We start from the raw sequence: 20566 nt of genomic DNA on the forward strand, positions 1-20566 counted from the left end.
CATGGGATGAAGCCTTTCAAGTTCATTCTACCGGCACTAAATTTCTAGCGTTCCCCATTGGAGTAGGGTTCCATTGGACAAGTCTGTTTCCTCTTCTTTCCAATGTCTGCTCTTCCAAGGATCAAATATTCAACAACTGTTGTGTTTTGTGGCACTCAGTCCACTAAGAGTAGATATTCCGACTGGGTCTAAACTTATTCTAGTTTCACAGCATATCAGAACATCCAGAATTTTATAGATTCTTAAACACAGAGCTTATTTTCAAAGCCCGCCGGCTATAAGTTCTTTTAACGAGTGCTGGAACAACGACATCACCGAATTCAACAATTTGCCAAATTCTGGGACGGTCTGAAATGTTGCCTAAATACAATCAGCCGCAGCTTGAGTGGAAATTTCTCCCCCAAAGTGCAGCCACATCTATTTTGAAGGATTTTAAAAGTCTCACCGCTTTTTTGGATAAAAAAAGGTACAACTTTTTTTCAGCGCCTTCCATTTTAGTTCAGAATAATCTGGAATTATACAGCCAAATAGCCTGTTCAGCGTAGCATTAAAAACCGGTCATTTGACCCAGCCAGACCCTGCTAGTGGTCTATACTCCACACAAGCCTCCACCTTTCTATTCCCTTCTCGCTCACGTGCACGGAGAGTGTGCATTCCATTCCAAATTGGGAAATTTCCATGTGTAAATGGGATATATGGAAATTTCAGTCTGGTTTCGATAACATTAACTATGGTGATGGGTTTCCAAGTGTGTCAGACGCCCGGCTGACCGAAACAAAAAAAGTCTGCCAATTGCTGAACGAAAATTGACAAAAGAATTGGTTTACTTTACACCATTTGGTTTGGAAATATTACTAATCATAATACTCCGTGCATTTGATATAGCGCCTTATCACGTCGTTGAGACGTCTCAAAGCGCTTCACAGGATATACTGTAAAGTGAATTGACTGTGTATTTTGTGGGCGAATGGCTGCCGGCAATTGCACACACGAGTGTCCCACAAACAGTCGTGGATTGAGTGAATCGCACAACTTTATTGGGATTCAACCGGGTAAGTTTTCTTATAGAACTGACGAAACATAGTGAAAATCTGGTGGCGCTGATAGCTTTGCAAAGTAACCACATTATTCACACCTACATTTGCCGTCCTTTGATTTGTTTCAAAGTGTTTGGTCTCAGCGAATCCGTACTCTAAATATATTTGCTCATTTTTATAGATTTGTGAACACCATGAATTTTCTTTTCAAAAACAAGATTTTTAAAATAATTTCATCAATATCCATAAATGTCACAGAAGGCTGAAAGACTTCCAAAAGAAATGAGTGATGGAACAGTGGAGAGTAAGTAGTGAAAACTGCACTAATTACAGATTGCTCCTCCCTACCTCTGCAAACTCCTTACCCCCTACCATCTTGCTCGCTCCCTCCGCTCAGCGGGCTCCAGCCTGCTTCATGACGCCCCCAACTTCTGCCACTCTGCCCCCACCCTTTGGAAGTCCATCCTGCAGTCCCTCCACCTTGCCCCCTCCCTTGCCTCCTTCAAGATGCATCTCAAGACCCTCCTCTTCGACCGTGCTTTCGATCACACTGCTTCCCCCCCTCCCCACTGCCCTCCATCCTTCCCAATCCTGACTCCCAGCTCGGGTCCGAAACACTGACTTTGGGACATCCTTCCGACGTGAAAGGCGCTATACAAATGTACCGTTGTTGTTGTAATGTTAATCCTAGACTTCATTATCAGAAGTTAAATCACAGGATGGCAGTGTACACCTGGATTAAGAGTTGCCAGTTGAGTTACAACCACCCATATAGAACCAAACCAAATTTACAGCACCAGAAGAAGGCCATTTGGCTGTTTGAGTCTGTTGCTGGCTCTTTTTAAAGAGAAATCCATTCAGTCTCATTTACAACAACAAATTACATTTACACAGCGACTTTCATGTCGGGAGGACGCCCCAAAGCGCTGGACAGTCAAGGATCTGCCCCCGAGCTGGGGATTGGGTTCCAGAAGGATGGAGGTTAGGGAGGGTGGGGGGGTAGAAGGGTGACCGAAGACACTGTCGAAGAAGAAGGTCTTGAGATGGGTCTTGAAGGAGGCAAGAGTGGTAAATAATATGTGCCTGCCCTTTCCCCTTACCTCTTTCATTCAATTACTCCTACATAGATATTTATCTCGTTCCTCTTTTAAAAGCTACTGTAGATTCTGCCTCAACCACCACTCCCAGGCAGGTCATTCCATGTCTTAACTACTCTGTGCGTGGATAAAACTTCTGCTAACCTCCCAATTTGCTCATTCGCTAACTATCTTAAACTGACGCCCTCCAGTCGCTGATGACTTGCTTGCATCTCAGAGTGAGGTCCTCACAGAAAATCACGGGATCGTTTCGGAGGCAGAAGGCCCTTCAGTCAGCCCCCCTTGATCTCATCCTTCCAGAAGGCCCACCCTACCGTCTCCCCACCACACACCCAATATTAACCCTTGCCATCCCACAACATTGCATCTTGTATTCACCTCCGGTTCCTCTCCGTTTGAGTTCCTGCCTACCATCTAGCTCTCGACAACTCCACTCAGCCATTTATCTGTCAGGTTTATGGAGAAAGTCCTCAGGAGACCTTCTCTCTAAGGGTCGGAGAGATTTGATATTCAAACCTCCTGCCCAGAGCCTTCAAACACTCGTTAAACTCATATGTCATAATCCGGGCACATAGTTTGGTCTCTGTTGATACCTACATCTCAGCTCGAGGGAATTTAACAAAAAGTCTTGCAGCTAGCTCATATGGAAAGTAAACAGCAGGAACAAACTGAAGGAAGTTAAAAGAAAAGAGTTTAAACCTTTATATCGTCAGCCAATGTTACGTGAGAGTACTGACTGTCAAGCTCTCAGCAAACCGGTCTGTTCATTTGCCCACAAAATATACAGTCACTCCACTTTACAATATGTTCTGGAAAGCACTTTGAGTCGTGTCACCGACGTGATAAGGCCCTACATCAAATACAAGGATTATTATTAATTGACTTTCAGATTGCAGGAGGAAAGAGCAACTCGATATTATTGCATTGTGGCAGACCAGAATAAATATACTCTGAGAGAATTAATGACTTTTACCCTTTTTTTTTACTGCTCAGGAGCCAAATCAATCAACAATTTAGATTTACAAAGTGTCTTCCAGCTAAAATCCTATTTATTTGACATCCCGTTAGTTTTGTTACAGGAGTGCAGCTGCCGTTAAACAAACCTGTTTTGCTGTTGTTCTGACAGTAACTAATCTACTGCACTCACATCCACGAAAAAATCCAGAATGTAATACAATTACTGTCCCTCTAAGTGAGTTTATTTCTTCCTGAATGTAAACATTCCTGCTTTGACAGAAGATCTGCCCAATGAATGCGATGGGGAAAAAAAATGAGTTTGATATGGCACCTTTCACGTCGGGGGAACGTCTCAAAGCGCTTCACCAGGATTTTAACTTAAAAGTGTAGTGACTGGGCATTGTGTTGGTGAACATCTTCAGGTTTCTTGGATTTGGAAGATGGCACTGGCAGATAATCTCTTTGATCTATCCTTCCCTCGTCATGACCTCTAAGGTGCCTAGTCATGCACCTTAGTTATTATTTTCAGTGAAAAATCAATAGCAACCAATCTCAATCAATCGCAGAACTATCTTCAGATCATATCAGGCATTTGGTAGGAATCTAGGAGGGATGGAGGGAGGAAGGGAGTGATTTGCAATCCAGAAAAAGGGGATATTCTAAAATCAGAGTTGAATTCGAATAATCACGCCTTTCATGTCGGGATGATATCTCAAAGCGCTTCACAGGATTTTACTGTAAAGTTTTGTGACTGTATATTTGTGGGCGAACGTGGCAGCCAATTGCACACAGCAAACAGTCGTAGATTGAAAATGACCAATTTATTATTGTTTTGGGTTTTTTAGGGATTATTATTATTAGGCTCTGTGTGGAGTAAGGAAACTTGCCCAAGGTTTCGCCCTCTGCGGGAATTGAACTCAGGTCTCTCGCTTGCAAAGCGAGTGCTCTAACCACTGAGTTACGGGACTCCGATGAACACAGCAGCCAATTTGCGTATTGTTGATGTCCCACGAACAACCAGGAATGAAATGACCAGATTAACGGGAGGTTTTGTTGGCCAGGAGGAAGTAACAGGGATTTTAAGCACCTATCTTCTGTCTTACCTCAACGTTCTTGGATACATGTCATCCGGCCCTTGTGACTAGTCTATTTTTTCCACTATATCCACTGCCGTCGACCGTTACTGAACTGATTAACATATCAAATCCAGTCTCCTGTCCCTCACTACAAAATTAGCTTTCTTATAAGTTTAATTCAAAACTAAATGAAAACGACGTGTCTGCAATCACTCCACGTCAGAACACTTAACAGTCCAGCAGTTTATTAAACAGGCACTTAAAATCAGCCACAGAGACCAACGCTCATCTATTTTGCTATTCAATTGGTTGCTGGGTTACTCGAAATGATGTTTACAGTTCAACTTTTTAAAAAAGAGAATAATTTAGCAGAAATTGGTTTCACTTGAAACTTGGGAACAGGAATCCGAAATTCAGCTTCAATTTCAGGCGTCTTGACTCGTTTCAAAGACCGACATTAATCCCCACTTTGGGTTTTTGATTGGTTCAGGCACCCCCGCAGCTAACATTTGAATCAGTGCCTTAATCCAAAGCATTTACTTCTGCCAAACCAGAGCCTCACCAGGATCCTACATGAACACATCCCAACTTGAAAGGAAACTTCAAGATGCCTCCAATTTAATACACAGAGCCATTCCTCCAATGTCTCATTCCCAGCACTAATTTACTTCCACCTTTTCATTTGCACGGTGAAAAGAGGTTTCAAACTTGATATCTTCCACTGCTTTGCTGCAAGCCGCTATCGATTGCTGTGACAGAGGTTGTTAGCAGAGTCGTCTCTCTGGATCGCAATGTCACACTGCTTGCTGCCTTGCAGAGATGACCTGGAAATCCACTTCTGTTTATTTTCATTCACCCCCAAAAAATAGACAGTCACTCAACTTTACAGTAAATCCTGCAAAGCACTTTGAGAAGTCCTCCTGACGTGAATTTACCCAATACATGGACTGTATGAAATGTAAGGATTATTTTACAATCAGTTTAACATCGGGGACCAGAATAGTCATTAATGCATCCACAGAACTCTTTAGTTTTCTATGCCTGTAAAACACTGATTGCACAAATGTTCTAAATTAAATCGTTTAGATGATTTTTGCACTTTCCCAGGACACGATATTCAGGGAGAAACATAAGCCAGGATCGGAAAATTGGGGACCAGCCTCTCTACCTAAGTTTGAAACTCTCTTCTCTTTTGACACTAAAATGATAACACATCCAAATGCAAAAAAATGAAAATCAATCAATTCAGAAGGATGGATATCATAGGACAGTTCAGGTCATCACAAAAAAAATGACATTTGTATAGCAGCTTTCACGTCGGGAGGATGTCTCAAAACACCTTTCACATCAGGGGGACATTGCAAAGTAGAAACGCAAAAACTAAAAACTCAAAAGAGGTTCCTGCTGTAATGCTAAATCCTTTCGCTGAACCCTGTGTCTACAAATTAAGGTAACGTTATTCCTGTGAATCTGTCATACATAAAAATGAGAAGACAGATGGAGAGTCTTTAATTAATAAACACAGATGTGCAGGCAAGAGAAAGTTGGATTTCTGCGAGGATTAGTAACCTCCACAGCAGGGAGCTCGAGGGAATTTGGTCCCTTCGAGCTGGCTTTTCCTCGACGAAACTGAATTCATCTCACACGTGCACAGAAGGACACCTTAAAACGACTGTTTATGGGACTCTGCTGTGCCCAAGTGGATGCTGCGTTTCGCCCACAAAATACAGTCAATCCACTTCATAAAATATTTTGTGAAGAATTCACAAAATTCATCTCAAAAACGTGCTGAAGTGCGACATTAAAGGCAAGGATTAATATTATTGTTAATAACCAATTTGAGTTGGTGGTGCTCTTGCCTCTGAGTGAGCAGGTGCAAGCCCCGCGGCGGGACTTTGAACTCACAGGATCTGGACTGGCATTCCAATCCAGTTCTGGGGGAGCGCTTCTGTTGTTGGAGGTGCCATCCTCAAGAGAAATTATACTGAGGTCCCCTCTGCCTGTTCATGGTGGATGTTCAAGACCCCATGAGTCAATTGGGAAAGAGAAGGGAGTTTCTCCTGGTGTCCGAGCGAACAATCCCTCAAATAAAATTCTCCCTCACTCACTTGAGGAAAACTCTTGCTTAACGTCTCCTCGAAATCCACGGGTAATCAAACAAAATGGCAGACAGCTGCAGAACTACATAGTTTCTATTAGTTAAACCAGGTAGTTACTTTCCGATAGACAATACTCCCAGCTTCACGGGAACCATAGCATAATATTCTACGAAACACCGTTGCCGTTCAGTTTTTATCTGTATCACCAAAGTCACATTCCTAACCAGATGCCTGTCCAAATCCCACCCCACCCTGCCTCTTATTAGTCTGGGTGTATGCCAATTTAATTCAAGTCGTTAACTCCATCACCTTCCCGAAAAAATTCATCAACGTGGAATCAACTGCTTTTGCAGGGAATCCGTTCAGAGAGTGGCTTTGAGAAGCGATGATGAAAACCTGCCTTGAAACACTTCTGAAGATGACAACACCCCAACAACGTATTAATTGTATGATCGATGTCAATGTAATTATATCTCCCCCCCTGCTATGGCAGGCCAATTCAATTCTCTTAAATGATTTCCCCTGGAACATAACTAATGGGAGAGTTGACAATCGAGAAGGTAACTCTTCACAGTGATGGATAGCTTGTGTTGTCGGCTTTGTTTGACGGAGAACATTCTGCGCATTAGTTTTACTTAGTGTTTTTCAAATAAAAGTTTTTTTTTCTCAACTTCCCCAAGGAGTTGTAGAGTGAGGAACGAAGATGTGTCTGACAGGAAGATTATCAAAGAAATACCCTTGACATTAAAATTATTGGCACCACAGCTTGAGAAGTTTCAAGTCGGAAATGATCAAGAAACAATTAACTTCTCCATTTTCTGTTCCAAATAACTAATTTCCCTCCCTCATCATTCAAACCATCTCCATCAGGAGGAAGAGAAGGTCTAACTCCCTTAAGAGACATTATCCAATATTTGAAATAAGTTGCAAGAAGGTTTTGAAGGTGAGGAGAGCGCATGTAAGTAAGGCAAAGGAAATCATGGGACAGAAATATACTTTTCATCCCCAATCCTCTCCCAAACTACCTAAGTTTCTCAATCACGCTCCTTAAAATTGACGAACTGCATTTTTCCAGCGATGGAAATTAGAGAGATTTTTTTTAATTAACTGCTGACCTATTTTCATTAATTAGCGAGATTCTTGCATGAGCCACATGTGATGAGTCTCGCTCTGATTTCCGAGGTCGGTCTTTGTTTAGCCATGTTATACTGTTTCTTAGCTCCTCACTAATCCCAAAATAATTACAATCTACCTCAGTGGATTGTCGGTACCTATTGAAATCTGCCCCTGCTCTGGGGACCTCCAGTAATTGAATAGTGTCTCCTCTCCCTGAGGTTTTTTTGCTCTCAGTGACCAAGGCTGATAGAAGTACCTCAACACTTGACTTAGAGCTAATGACAGCAACTGCAGGTAGGCAATGTGATAGGGGGATGGTTGGATGGATATGCTGGAAGGATGAGATCGGACAAGCCGAAGGGCCTACTTCATTCGAACCAAACTCGTGATCTCGTGATTGAATTAATTCCACTTGACACCAGTTTCAAAGAGAAACCCAGAGAGAGCGATACCAGCAAATAAAGCCCAAGCCCCGAGTCTTTTTTATAACAGGAATAATAATCCTTGCATTTCATCATATCATTGTTGTCAAGACATCTCAAAGCGCTTCACAGATTTGTACTGTGAAACGTAGTGACTATGTTTATTTTGGCCAGAATGGACGGAGGTTAACAGGATTATTGTTAACCATGAACATATTCCTGAATTTAAAAGAAGTCAATGGGTTTTACCGTATACATAAGGCATGTCGGGATTAACTGCAAAGTACAAGTGTTTCAGTATGCTGGTTTAAATCATGGGACGTGGCACGTCTTGAAGAAACGGAGTTGGAGTGGGAACTGACACGGAACTGCTTTCACACAATCATGCTCCAATGCCACAGTTTGGATTGCTCCCTCCGCTACCGGCCACTGACTGTCAAACCACATTTCCCCGCATTTCTACGACTGCAACCCGATTCATTAACAAAATTCAACAATAAAACCCAGCTTGTTTTATTTCACACTTCGCCGACCAAGCTTCCTGACCTGTTCAGTCATATTAAAGCACTCTGTGTTGTGCATTTTTTTTCAAACAACAAGAAGAAAATTACAGTTGTAAAGCAAAAAAACAAACAAAAATATTTTATTGTTTGAACGATGAACCATCACGTTTCAAATTTGGAGTGACAATTAAGATGTGCTTTGGTCAATAATAGACCGGATAAATTGGTCATTCACCTCCTAGCTGTTTGTGGTGCATTGATGTATTCAAATGGTAACCACAAATATACAGTGCATTTGCCTGCATGTACTTGTACTTGCCGAACAGCAATATCAATGGCAAGCTATGTGGGTTTAGCTTGTTGTTGTTGTTATTATTATAATAAACAATAATTATATTATTATAATAATAATAATAATAATATAATAATAATATAATTATGGACGTCCCAAAGCGCTTCACAGAACACACTGTAAAGTGAATTGACTGTATGTTTGTGGGCGAACGCGGCAGCCAATTGCGCACAGCAATGTCCCACAAACAGTCGTAGATTGAAAATGACCAATTTTTTTATTATTGTTTTTGGTTTTGGAGGGATTATTATTAGGTTCTGTGTGGAGTAAGGAAACTTGCCCAAGGTTTCGCCCTCTGCCTGGAATTGAACTCAGGTCTCTCGCTTGCAAAGCGAGTGCTCTAACCACTGAGCTACAGGATTACACTGTTATAGGTACTATAACAAAAGCAAACATTACTATAAGAGTTATTATTTCAGGACCATTCAACATTGGCTTCCAAGTATTGGAATTGGATTGTCCAAGTACTTCAGCTGAATGCCTATAAGAAGGACAGTGAAACATATTCAACCTGAAACTTGTTGCTTATCGAGGAATTCTCCATAGATGTCATTATATAGGACAGGGGCTCTCCATAACTCTTAGGCATCTTCAATAAACGCCAATATCACGAAAACCCAATTGCCACATCCTTTATTTTGAAGGATGATTAAATTACCCACCATCCACCCAACAATTATTATATGTAATCGATGCTGCTGCACTGCGCGTAACTACCCCGCGGACATTCCTTGAAAGAGGAAATCATTGGCTTAAGACTGAAGGATAGTGTTGACTGAAGGAATGGAAATGGCATCTATCTTTAGATTTAAACACCTGGACTGGACCTGCATTCATCCAATTTGCTATTGCAGAGCTCTAGTTGCTCATTGTGTTAATGAGCACAATGAACTCCCAAGGCAGAGGTACAGCTGATCAATGCTGATTCACATACTGGGAAGGGATTTGCTCTATTGGAATCCTGTACGAAGGTAAATGTTTTATACCGATTTCAATCAGCAAGTCAACTGGCTCCATCACCCGCAGACAGTCTCAAAACCGTGGAAGGAAAAAAGGGGATTTAAATACCCACGCAAAAATCTTTAAGATGTGACTGAACAGCTGTCATGGGTTTTGACTGTACTGTCTTGGTACTTAATGATCGTTTAAAAATCACTGTCAGAGTTGACCTTCACTCTTGTCCTTCAATCATTCAGCCCATTATCAATCCATGTCAGGATGCACGCATATCCATTATCATTTCAATCGATCGGTGATCTGTGCGTATTGATTCACACTCGGCGCTACATGGAAACCGATTGCTGCTAAGCTGGCTTTTATTTTGTCACAGGTTTTAAAGCGGGGGGGGGGGGGGGGTGGCGGCACTGCTCTTGTGGCAATGTAATCCATAACGAAGATGGTAAAATATGCCGCGGATTGTGTTGGATATCACTGGAAATCGGGGGAAGAGAAGGGAATGAGGCTGAACAAAGAGGGAGAACGGCAGAGATTGGATGGAGGAAGAGGGGAAGCAATGAGAGCGAGACAGAGAGTGGGCAAGAGAAAGAGAGAGAGTGTGAGGCAGGGAGAGAGCAGCGAAGGGAGTAAGAAAGTGGAATGCAAGTGGTATCTGCAACACAATCACATTGGACAATGGAAGCATTTATGTATTCTGTGAAGCGCTTTGAGACGTCTCGAAGACGTGATAAGGCGCTATATCAAATGCAAGGGTTATTATTATTTTTATTATTATTATTATTATTCTCCTTTCTTCATTCTTGTTCTACTGAAGAGATACATTTCCTAGAAAGGTGTGTGTGTGTGTATGCGTGTGGTGGGGAGGTGGAAGAATTATCCCTCTTTCTCCGTGAATGACTGGAGATAAAACAGGATCATTGGCAACGTTTCACACCCAATGAGAAACCACCACGACGTGATGAGGCTATATATAAAAACAACCGGCGGAGGGTTAGCAGAAGACCCCACACAGAAGAGAACACTCCTTGTGATTTATGGGAAATTAGAAGCCGGCGTGCAAGGGAGCGAGTTTTCTTTTAAAAAAAGAAAGAAAACATCGAACAGAAAAAGAACAGGCAAAGATCTTTGCCGGGGAGGCACGGAGATTCCTGCGAGATATATAGTGCCGTGGAAGACAGCAACACACGTCCTTGGAGGACACCAAACTTACTTAAATAGCAGTCAATACATTAAGTCCTGACACAGCTGGTTCAGTAAAATCACCAGTGTGCTGGCTCATCTATCTTTCCGAATGTTGCTAATGAGGCCTAAATTTCTGCGTGTTGGAAGCTTCCCTCGGTTAATATATAACTTGTTTCCTTGCTGTAACGGGAAGAGTTGCTAGCTTCACTTAATCCGCCGTTTCATTCTGGCTCTCACAAACGCAATTACCACAGGAGTTGTCATAACTCAGCAACGTTGGCTTTAATTATAATTGCCGGCTACGTCCAGCGTGGCCGTGATGAACGAGGGGGAGAGAGCTTGTGAGGAGCTTCACATCGCTTCAAACAGGGCTTGGAGGGAGTGAAGTGGGGCGGGGGGTTAGGCTCTAAGACATCAGAGGGTAATTTACAGTGCAACCGAATGAATAATTAAAGTCATGACAACCTGTCAAGTGGGGTGGCTGTGTGTTTATTGGCAAACTAACATAATTCTTTGTATATTTTTAGTAGATTGTTTTAGTGTCGATCTCCCCTCTCTCCCTCCCACATGGTCAGGTCGTACTTGCCACAATCTCCCTACTGTTGAAAGGCAAAGGTGACAGTTTGGCATCACAAAGCCGACAAGGCTTTAATTCGGCGGCTTTGTGAGCGCACACTTCCTGTTTTACCTAAAACTCTTCTCGTGTTCCCGCGCAGAGCACAAGCGACGTCAGCGCAAGAAAACCCGCGGCACGACTTTCAAACGGCTCACTTGCAAAGGCGTCGCGTTTTAATCCAATCGTCGAACCGATGCCCGTCTTCTCTGCAGCCAACATTTCACGTTATCCTGACAATATTCTAACCCACGATTGTGGCTAGTAAGCCACGAGGCCGTCCACGCGCTACAAACTGGCCTGTGAGCACGGCAAGATTAACTAGCGGAGGCACACAAGAAAGTGAGTCGAGTGGAATCGGCGCCTGAAACAAGCGAACATTTTCCGAGCACGCTCGCTTGAACGCAATCCAAAAACAATAATAATCCTTGCGTTTGATACAGCGCCTTATCACGTCATTGAGACAGCCGATTGCGCACAGCAGTGTCCCGCAAACATACAGTCGGGAATATCCAGTTGTAACGAGCACAAATGTGATCAGCATCTTAAAGGACGAGCTTGAGGTATTACAGCCATCAGAAGAAGAAAACCAACATAACAAGGAGGATATACATAGAGCTAATGGGTCTCTAAAACACACATCTCAATGCTTTCATTCCCCAGTAGATATGCACGGTTTAGTTGTTAACCTTCTATAAATCATTTCCTTCCAAATTTGATGTGAGGCAGTATGGAAAACCAACAGAGCGTGTGCTCTTGCCTTCAGTAAGCGCTTGTGTTTGAGGGGAAAGGGGATGGTGGGGATGGAAAGGTAACAGAGGAGAGAGGAAAGAGTGGGGCAAGATTTGCAATGCAATCTGACCTCTCGGAGTTTCTAACCGAATTGTATTGTGACGCAGGGACAGTGCGCTGGGAGCTAGATTTCACATGACATTACTGAGAGGAATTGCTAAACAGTGAATATTGTCTACAGAATTGACTGTGGACCACAAGACCTTTCTTCCTGATGACGTTCTTTCACTCTGCGGCTAGCTTTAAACGGTTTGAAGAATATTAAAGAGAAAAGTCGTTTTCCCTTTTGTCTGCCTGCATTCAGGGGGATGTTAAAGAACCAGAGTTTCTCCCAGTGTCCTGGCCAACAAACCTCCCAGTTGAATTGGTCATTGAGCTCCTTAGTGGGGGGAACATTCGCTGTGTGGAAATCGACTGCCACCTTTGCCCCTCAAATACACAACAACTTGCATTTAGATAGCACCCCTCATGCATAGGGTAGCGTCCCAAAGCATTTTGCTATTGACTACACTACAGGGAGACTACAATACACTGGTATTTAAACTGTCAGGCTCTTTGAGATGGTTCGATGGGATAAGGCGTAATATCAAATGTAGGTATTATTATTATTATTCATCTAAAATGAATCCGCTGCTGTAAATCAGTCTGCTCAGCTGGACTTCTAAATTGCTGTCAAATTCTTCAGCACTCCAGACACATCCATTCTACTGGAGCTATAAATTGCAATATGTTTTAGTGCCAAAACTACTGAGGAGTCTAACAACAGAGATGCCTGTGGTTCTGAATCACCCAAGTGTTGTCATGAAGCAGAGATATGTGGAGCCAGTACTAAGTCCTGTCTATTGGGGTGGAGGAAGGGGGGTTATCAGAGCCCCTTCACTGAGCTGTTTCCTCCCCACCTCCCCTCCACCCACCCCCCGCCACCCGTTTCACATCTGTTCAACTCTCCCGCTGCTCTCTTTCTCTCTCTCTCCCTCTTTCTGCCATATTTCTGCCAATCCACGACTGTTTGTGGGGACGCCGCTGTGCGCAATTGGCTGCCGAGTTGCGCCCCCCCAAAATAGGCATTCAGTTCACTTTACCGTATACTCTGTTAAGCGCTTTGAGACGTATCGAGGATGCGAGAAGGCGCTACATCAAAAATAATGCAAGGATTATTGATGCTTTGCCTGTGGACGCTGTTATACGCTTTGACAATCTCAAATCGGATTCCATATTTCCATTAGTGCATTCACTGCTGATAACATGTAAAGGTTCACGTGTGATGGGCGAGCTCCTTAAGTGGAATTCTCTGTACCTGTAAAAGGTCAATTTTTTAAGATCACAGTACATTGGTTCCGAGCCTGTAACTGCGCTGCTATTCACAAGGCTGCTGGAAGGATGAATCATAAAAGAGGGGGAAAAATTTAAAAATGTTCTGGTCGCTTCCTCAGGGAACAAAAATTGTATATTTTTTTTAGATTCACTGGGATTCTGATGTCTGTGCGTGTGAGTGTGTGTATGCGTGTCGTGTGGGAGGGGGCGCAGGGACAGAGAGTGTTAAGCGCTCTGAGATGCCGTCCGGTGCGGAGGGCGCTATATAAACCCAAGCTGTTGTCGTTGTTGTCATTATAATAATCTCAGCTTGGCTTGGATACTCAATGGGTTTCCGCGTGTGTCAGACCAAAAAAATAAATTGAAAAATAATAATCCTTGCATTTGATATAGTGCCTTATCACCTTTTTGAGACGACTCAAAGCGCTTCACAATATATAGTGCAAAATGAATTGACTGTATATTTCGTGGGCAAAACGTAACGGAATGAGAGATACAATACCTCTGCCACAGTCTTTCTCAAACAGCTCTGTTTGAAATTGCGGATAGCAAGTTACCTACAGATTAGGATAAGGGGAAAGCCAAATATCAGCAAAGATGACACAGCATGACTTTCAAAGCAACAAAACTCACTTGTCATCTCCGATCTCGCTGATTCTTTGCAACCAGCGGAAATAAAAAGGTGCAGATTATTAGTGAGCGAGACTAGTCTTCTTTTTAGGAGGCTTAGAGTCGGTATGCTTCAAGTAGATTATTTCAAACAACTGCAGAATACCACGTGCCTGATTTTCAAACCTTTTTATTGATCTCAGTTTGCTTGTTTTTCAGCTGTATGAAAGCTCTTCAGTGCTTTCACAAGTTTGAATTGAGAACAAAGTGCGGGCATGTGTTCAGTCTCCCATTTATCTCCATAGTGGGAGGAATCGGGTATCGGATTGTACTGGTTGGGGATAGTCAGGATCTATTTACTATCACAGGTCTGATAATCCCTGCAATTTCTCACTCGTTCAATGCCTGTATTGATGGGTTCAAACTCACACAGCAATTCACGCTGCCTCCATTTGGACATGGATGTTTGCAGCACAGGGCAGAAGAGCAGCTTGTCTTATGGCACCTGAATTATAGGGGATTTTGTGAAACCTCTTTAATGTACATTAGAGGCAAGCCTCGTCTCAAGACGCTCAAAGCCATGTTGAAAACAAGAACACGCTCCCCTATCCCGAAAGGACAAATAGCAGCTCCCTTTGTAACAAATAAAAGTCAGAATCTCTTGACTTCACACTGAAGTGTTTGCTCATCATGTAACGCAAAGAGCATTGTGTTCTTGAATCACCTGGCAAACGATATCCTTGATCAGATCATGGCAAGAGCGAGTTCTTTCATACTGTGATCACCAAACTCGAACATGTTTTGGCTGTAAGTTTCTCTTCCTCTCTCCCCCGCCACACTTCAGAATGGTTAAGTAATTACTCTTGACTTGGCGTCTCTGTAGTTTCTCCCCAGACCCACGTCCAAAAACTGCGTCACACACAATTAAAAAAATGGTCGAAATTCAATCGAAAGCATCAAAACTCATTTCTCCTCTCCGATCTGGTTGCTCCTTTGCAACCAGTGGAAAGAAATAAAATAGCAGCTTACTAATTCATGCATTGACGGATAAAGAGCTACTCTGTGTTACGTGACGGACTTTTGACCTGGAGCAATCATAAGAGGAAATCCTATTAATTGTCGACGTTGGCTAAGGCAAGCCGCCTGCAGTACCACAACAACTTTCATTCATCTGGTGCCCTGTTCACGTGGATGTTTCGCGGAATGTTTAATAATAATCCTTGCATTTGATACAGCGCCTTATCGCGTCTTCGAGATATGCTGTAAAGTGGATTGACTGTATATGTTGTAGGACTGCATTGACACAGTGCTCAATGGAATTTTTTCCACATCAGTGTGAGAACGTAACCCATTTTGTGGAGCAGGGGAATGCACATGAGGGTGCACTCGGCAAAACCTGATCGTACCTACGGCATTGTGGAGTCCTAAAGTTAGAGCACTTGTCTGGCAAGCGAGGATCCTGGGTTCGCTACCCGGGCAGGATTGAGACGTGAGGCAAGTTTCCTTATTTCCACACGCCTCTGTTTACCCAGCAGTAAGTAGGAGCCTGTTTGTCAGTCGATTGGCGGATCGCTTTTCCGGTGGGTAATATTTCCTCCAAGAAAGATACTAATAATAAATTGGTCACTTCAATCCACGACTGTTTGTGGGACGCTGCTGTGCGCGATTTGCTGCTGTGTTTCACCCACAAAATCTACAGTCAATTCGCTTTGCAGTGTAGCTCATGAAGCGCTTTAAGACGTCTGGAAGTCATGATAAGGCGCTATATCAAATTCAAGGATTATTATTATTATTAGTTAATTATGAAGTGAAGACGAGTCAATGGTTAACAAAGCCAGGCGATTATTCCGTGCATTCACTTTCCAACTTAGCAAGGTTTTTTGAGGAGTGACTTTCGATGCCAACCGTGACCTTTCCTGTTACCAGCTGCCCTCGACACATCTCCCAAACTCTGAATTTTAAACAGGGCCTCAGCATCAAAAACTGATCTGTGTGATCCTCAAAACGTTCAAACATTTGTGACAGGAGAAACATGAAACGAATATTTCTTCATAAATTCGAACAGAAGCTTGCTTGGGATTCTTCGACAGGAACGAGGATGTCTCAAAGCGTTTTCGAAGCATTTACCGTCAAGCGTAACCGATATGTATTTTGTAGATGATACCGGGAGAAACTCCAGTGTCTTATAAGCACCTTACACATTACTTTCTGTGCGCAATTGGCTGCTGCGTTTCGCCCACAAAATATACAGTCAATTCACTTTATCCTGTCAAGTATATCCCGTGACGTGCTTTGAGATGTCTCGAAAATGTGATAAGGCGCTGTTATCAAATGCAAGGATTATTATTATTAGTTACCGAGACTTGGATAAGGATAGTTGCTTTTTCTCCTCCTCCCCCTTCCCTCCTCTGAGTCTTTGTGGTGTAAAGAAAAGTTCTGCTCAAAAACACACAAAGCTTTAGACACGGGACACTCATCTGTGTAATAAGTCATAACAAATAAAATTTACCGATAATGGATCTCCAATGGTTTTGCACATTTGTACAAATGTATTTCCTCACGCTGACACGATTTCAATTGAAAGTGGAGGACAAAGACATCAGCCTCGTGTTTATGAGTATGTCCCACAATGGTTTAATCAAATGCCGATTTACTCTTGTTTGGCCCCCTTGCTGTCAGACAGCTCGGCATAACCCACTGAGGTGTCCAGCCCATTCAGGCTATTTCACACACTTCACCCCTCTCGATTGATTGACTCAGTGTTGCGACGTGAGGACTTTGATTGACTCTGTTCCGGCAGAGAAAAGGGAGAGAGAGGCGATGAACACTTGCGAGGAATCACACAAAAAGCCGTCACACAATAACTGGAGTCAATTTGACACAGAACAAAAATAGGCCTTTTAAAACCGCAATCAATGAGGAATAAAATTGGGCCTTTTTATTTTCCCGGCAGGGCAAAAGCCACAAGTGCTTTGTGTATGAGAGCTGGCTTGGAAAAAAAAAATCATTACAAACCCATACACAATGAAAAATGCAGGTCAATCAAACAAGTCCTGTTATCCAAAAATTCCAACAGGGTCACTTATGGCTGAACCCGTGGGCATCAAGAGCAAATTCAGAAAAATATTAATGCTATAGAAGGACGCTTTCAGTCTTTTTTTTTACTGAAACAAGGCCCCCTGTACTCTCCCAATCTTGCCACCCTCCCAGGAACATATGGAGCAGATAAATGTAAAGTTCAATTGATACAGGCTGTTAAAATCGGAGCCGAGCTTACGTCCCTGTTGAAGCCTGATTGAGGGAAGCCTGTCTTCTGAGGCGCTTTCCATCCTGAGCTTTTCGAGGATGGCAAGGTTGGCAGATGTCCTTGGAGTTGGCGAGGATGGACATTGGCACGGCCTATAGTCGGCTGCCTTCATTCATCAAACTCAGCATTAGTCGAGCATTAGTCTGTACCGCACTGAGGTTAGGGCTAAGATGGGTTGCTCTGCAATCCGTTCAGTGTTACAATATCCCATTTCTGGGTGGACATCAATCTTGCTGACCTTTGGACTTGCTGACAGTGACAAGTGGGAAGAACATTTCCCAGGGATTCCAGCCATATCTTCCCATCTCTTTCTCCCAGCACGGGCCAGATGTGATTTCAAAGTCAAGCTACTGACAGCTTAATATCTTACATCTTAGGCCCTCCTGTTTCCATGCCTTTGGCAGCACCAGGCAGGTTAGTCTCCCTGCAACGTAGGAGGAATAATAATAATAATAATCCTTGCATTTGATATAGCCCCTTATCATTTCATTGAGATGTGTCAAAGCACTTGACAAAATATAGTAAAATGAATCGATTGTATACTTTGTGGGCGAAACGTGGCAGCCAATTGCACACAGCAGCGTCCCACAAACAGTGGTGGTTTGGGTAACCAAATAATTATTAATTTTTTTGGAAGGGATTATCGCCCCCAGAAAGCAATCCACCAATTGACTATCAACTGGGTTCCTACTTACTGTTAGGTAAAGAGAGGGGTAAGAAAACTTGTCTAAGCTTTCGCCCTGCCTGGGAATCGAACCCGGATCCTCTCGTTTGCGAGGCGTGTGCTCTATCCAATACGCTGCAGGTCTTCCCAAATGCAATAATGTTTGTGCCAGAACCTACAACATCTTTTCTGTGCGGGGATAAAATCCTTCTGCAGTGGAACCTCAATTATGTGCTGTAATGGAGCACACCCTCACTTGATGCATAATTGAAATTGGTGAATAATTGAGAGTTCCCCAAATCAATCAATACCAATTTACGTGCAGTCAGCAGATAAAAGGCCAATAGAATTTCCTAGGAATGGAAAGTTAAATGAAATGCCTTCTTCCCCCAGCGCCCCCGCCGTTTGCCCCTCAAGCAGCTCAGTCATTCCTGCGCTCCTCGCAACGTATTTTGACCCATTTTCAATTTGGAAGCAGAACTGTACCATTTAATGTGACAGAAATACCCCCTTGATGCTGTTGCGAGCTTTTCCTTTGCCTCCAAACATTTCGCCCCAGGGGATCTAAAGAGCTGCACCAAAGTCACTCGTCTGAGAAATTCAAACTGATAAAATAATGCCTGAAGCTACAGCGCGAGTCGTAAGCCATCACTCATCTGATATCAGATACTTTGATAAAGTAAAACTAACTAAAAAGTCAGGTTATTACTCATTCGGGGGAGGTGTGGCGGGTGGGGGGGTGGGGGGGGGCGGGGGGGGTTGCTCCGAACTCAACATGAGAGAGGTCTTCTGACACACAGTTAATGTCTCTGGCTACAATGTAAGTTGCTTGTCTTGGTTCAGCCTGACACGATCTTGGTTCCTTTCATTCATGTCTTATGAACTCAGCAATCTGACCTACAGAATGGGATGCTAAAGACTAGCATGGTGTTTCTGGGTTTTTTGGGGGGGGAAGACGGGGGCGGACCCTCAGAGTACAGCAGACCTCATTGTCTTCTGATTCCCACTTCTTTTTTCCTTTCAACGGTGGTCACAAAAGCGAAATGCAATACGTCATCCTCGCCGGATGGAGCTCGCGTTCTTTCCGTTGTCGCTGGGGACGGCAAAGATTTCCCCAAGACCCCTGCACAGGGTTGGCACCCGGTGTAATGTTAACACCACGAATGGATCAACGTAAAAGGTGGAAGGGATTGACGTAAAGGCTTCCAAGAGTGTGTTATGTCTCGTCACTGAGCTTCTCTGAAAAAGTAATGAATGGGGAAAGGCTGGGATGCAGCCAAGCTGGGGTAGGTTTGCAGCAGTGTGGTGCTACGGGATGGAGGAGGGACAATTTAAGCCAATGTTTCCTCTTGTGATCACTGTCTAATGAACGCTGGTGGATATCAGGGGTGGGGAGGATCAGGCTTGGCTGCGATGGAGCGCACAGTCAAAGAGTCCACTAACATTACCATTTAGCTGACACGCCAAGAATGGGTGCTTGAGGGAGATTGGGAGATGGAGCAAATTGACTGTATATTTTGTGGGACAAATGCGGCAGCCAATTGCGCACAGGAACGTCCCACAAACAGTCGTCCCAATCACCAGCTCGGGTGCGGATCCCTGACTGTGCAGCGCCTTGGGACGTCCTCCTGTCGTGAAAGGCGCTATACAAATGGAATTTGTTGTTGTGGTTGACATGGATTGGGGAGGGCTTTTGGGTGGGGAGGGACTATTAGCCCCCGAAAAGTGACGTCAGGGTGATGCTCGAATACACCAACGATGGAAATTCGCAACTGAAACGCAGAGCTGATATCAAACTCGACAGTCTTAGCAACGTTAGGGTGAAGAAGGTTAATACATTCCGTCTTTTAATAGGATTACTGTGGTATTTTTAAAACATATATATACATAAAATATGTTGAGGCGGGTCAGAGAGACTAAATGACTTAAGCCGACGGAATGCGTTGAATCAAGGCTTGGGCTTTCTTGAATTCAAAGCAGTCACGTGTGGAAGCTGGTAGACATGGCTGGTAAAGAGGAAAGGCATGTGGAAATGGATTGATTGTTAAATGAAAACAGAGTTGCTTTCCTTTAAATTCCCTTTTGTTCGGTAAGTGGACATTATCTGTTCCAGTTAACGCGCGAACATGCAAGTGCCTTCTCTTGCCTTCCTTCAGAAATATTTTCAATTAACCACAACAATAAATCTCGAGTCATGACTTTGAGTGAACCTGGAATCAGCAATTACGTGACTCAGCCAGCCATTGTCCATCAGTCTCCGAGCAGATTAAAATGCATGTGCTCACAGTGCTTTTTTAATATGCCAGGCCAATTTGGCACGGAATGATAAGTGGGTTACCATTGCTCTGCCGGATTTCCCCCGAGCTGGGAACATATTCTCTTCTGATTTGATCTGATCAGAGGGGACCTCATGGAGGTGTATAAAATACAACACAACAGCAAGCATTTATATTGCGTCCTTCACGCAGG

The sequence above is a fragment of the Callorhinchus milii genome, unplaced genomic scaffold, assembly GCF_018977255.1.
Source record: "Callorhinchus milii isolate IMCB2004 unplaced genomic scaffold, IMCB_Cmil_1.0 Scaffold13, whole genome shotgun sequence".
Taxonomy (NCBI): Eukaryota; Metazoa; Chordata; class Chondrichthyes; order Chimaeriformes; family Callorhinchidae; genus Callorhinchus; species Callorhinchus milii.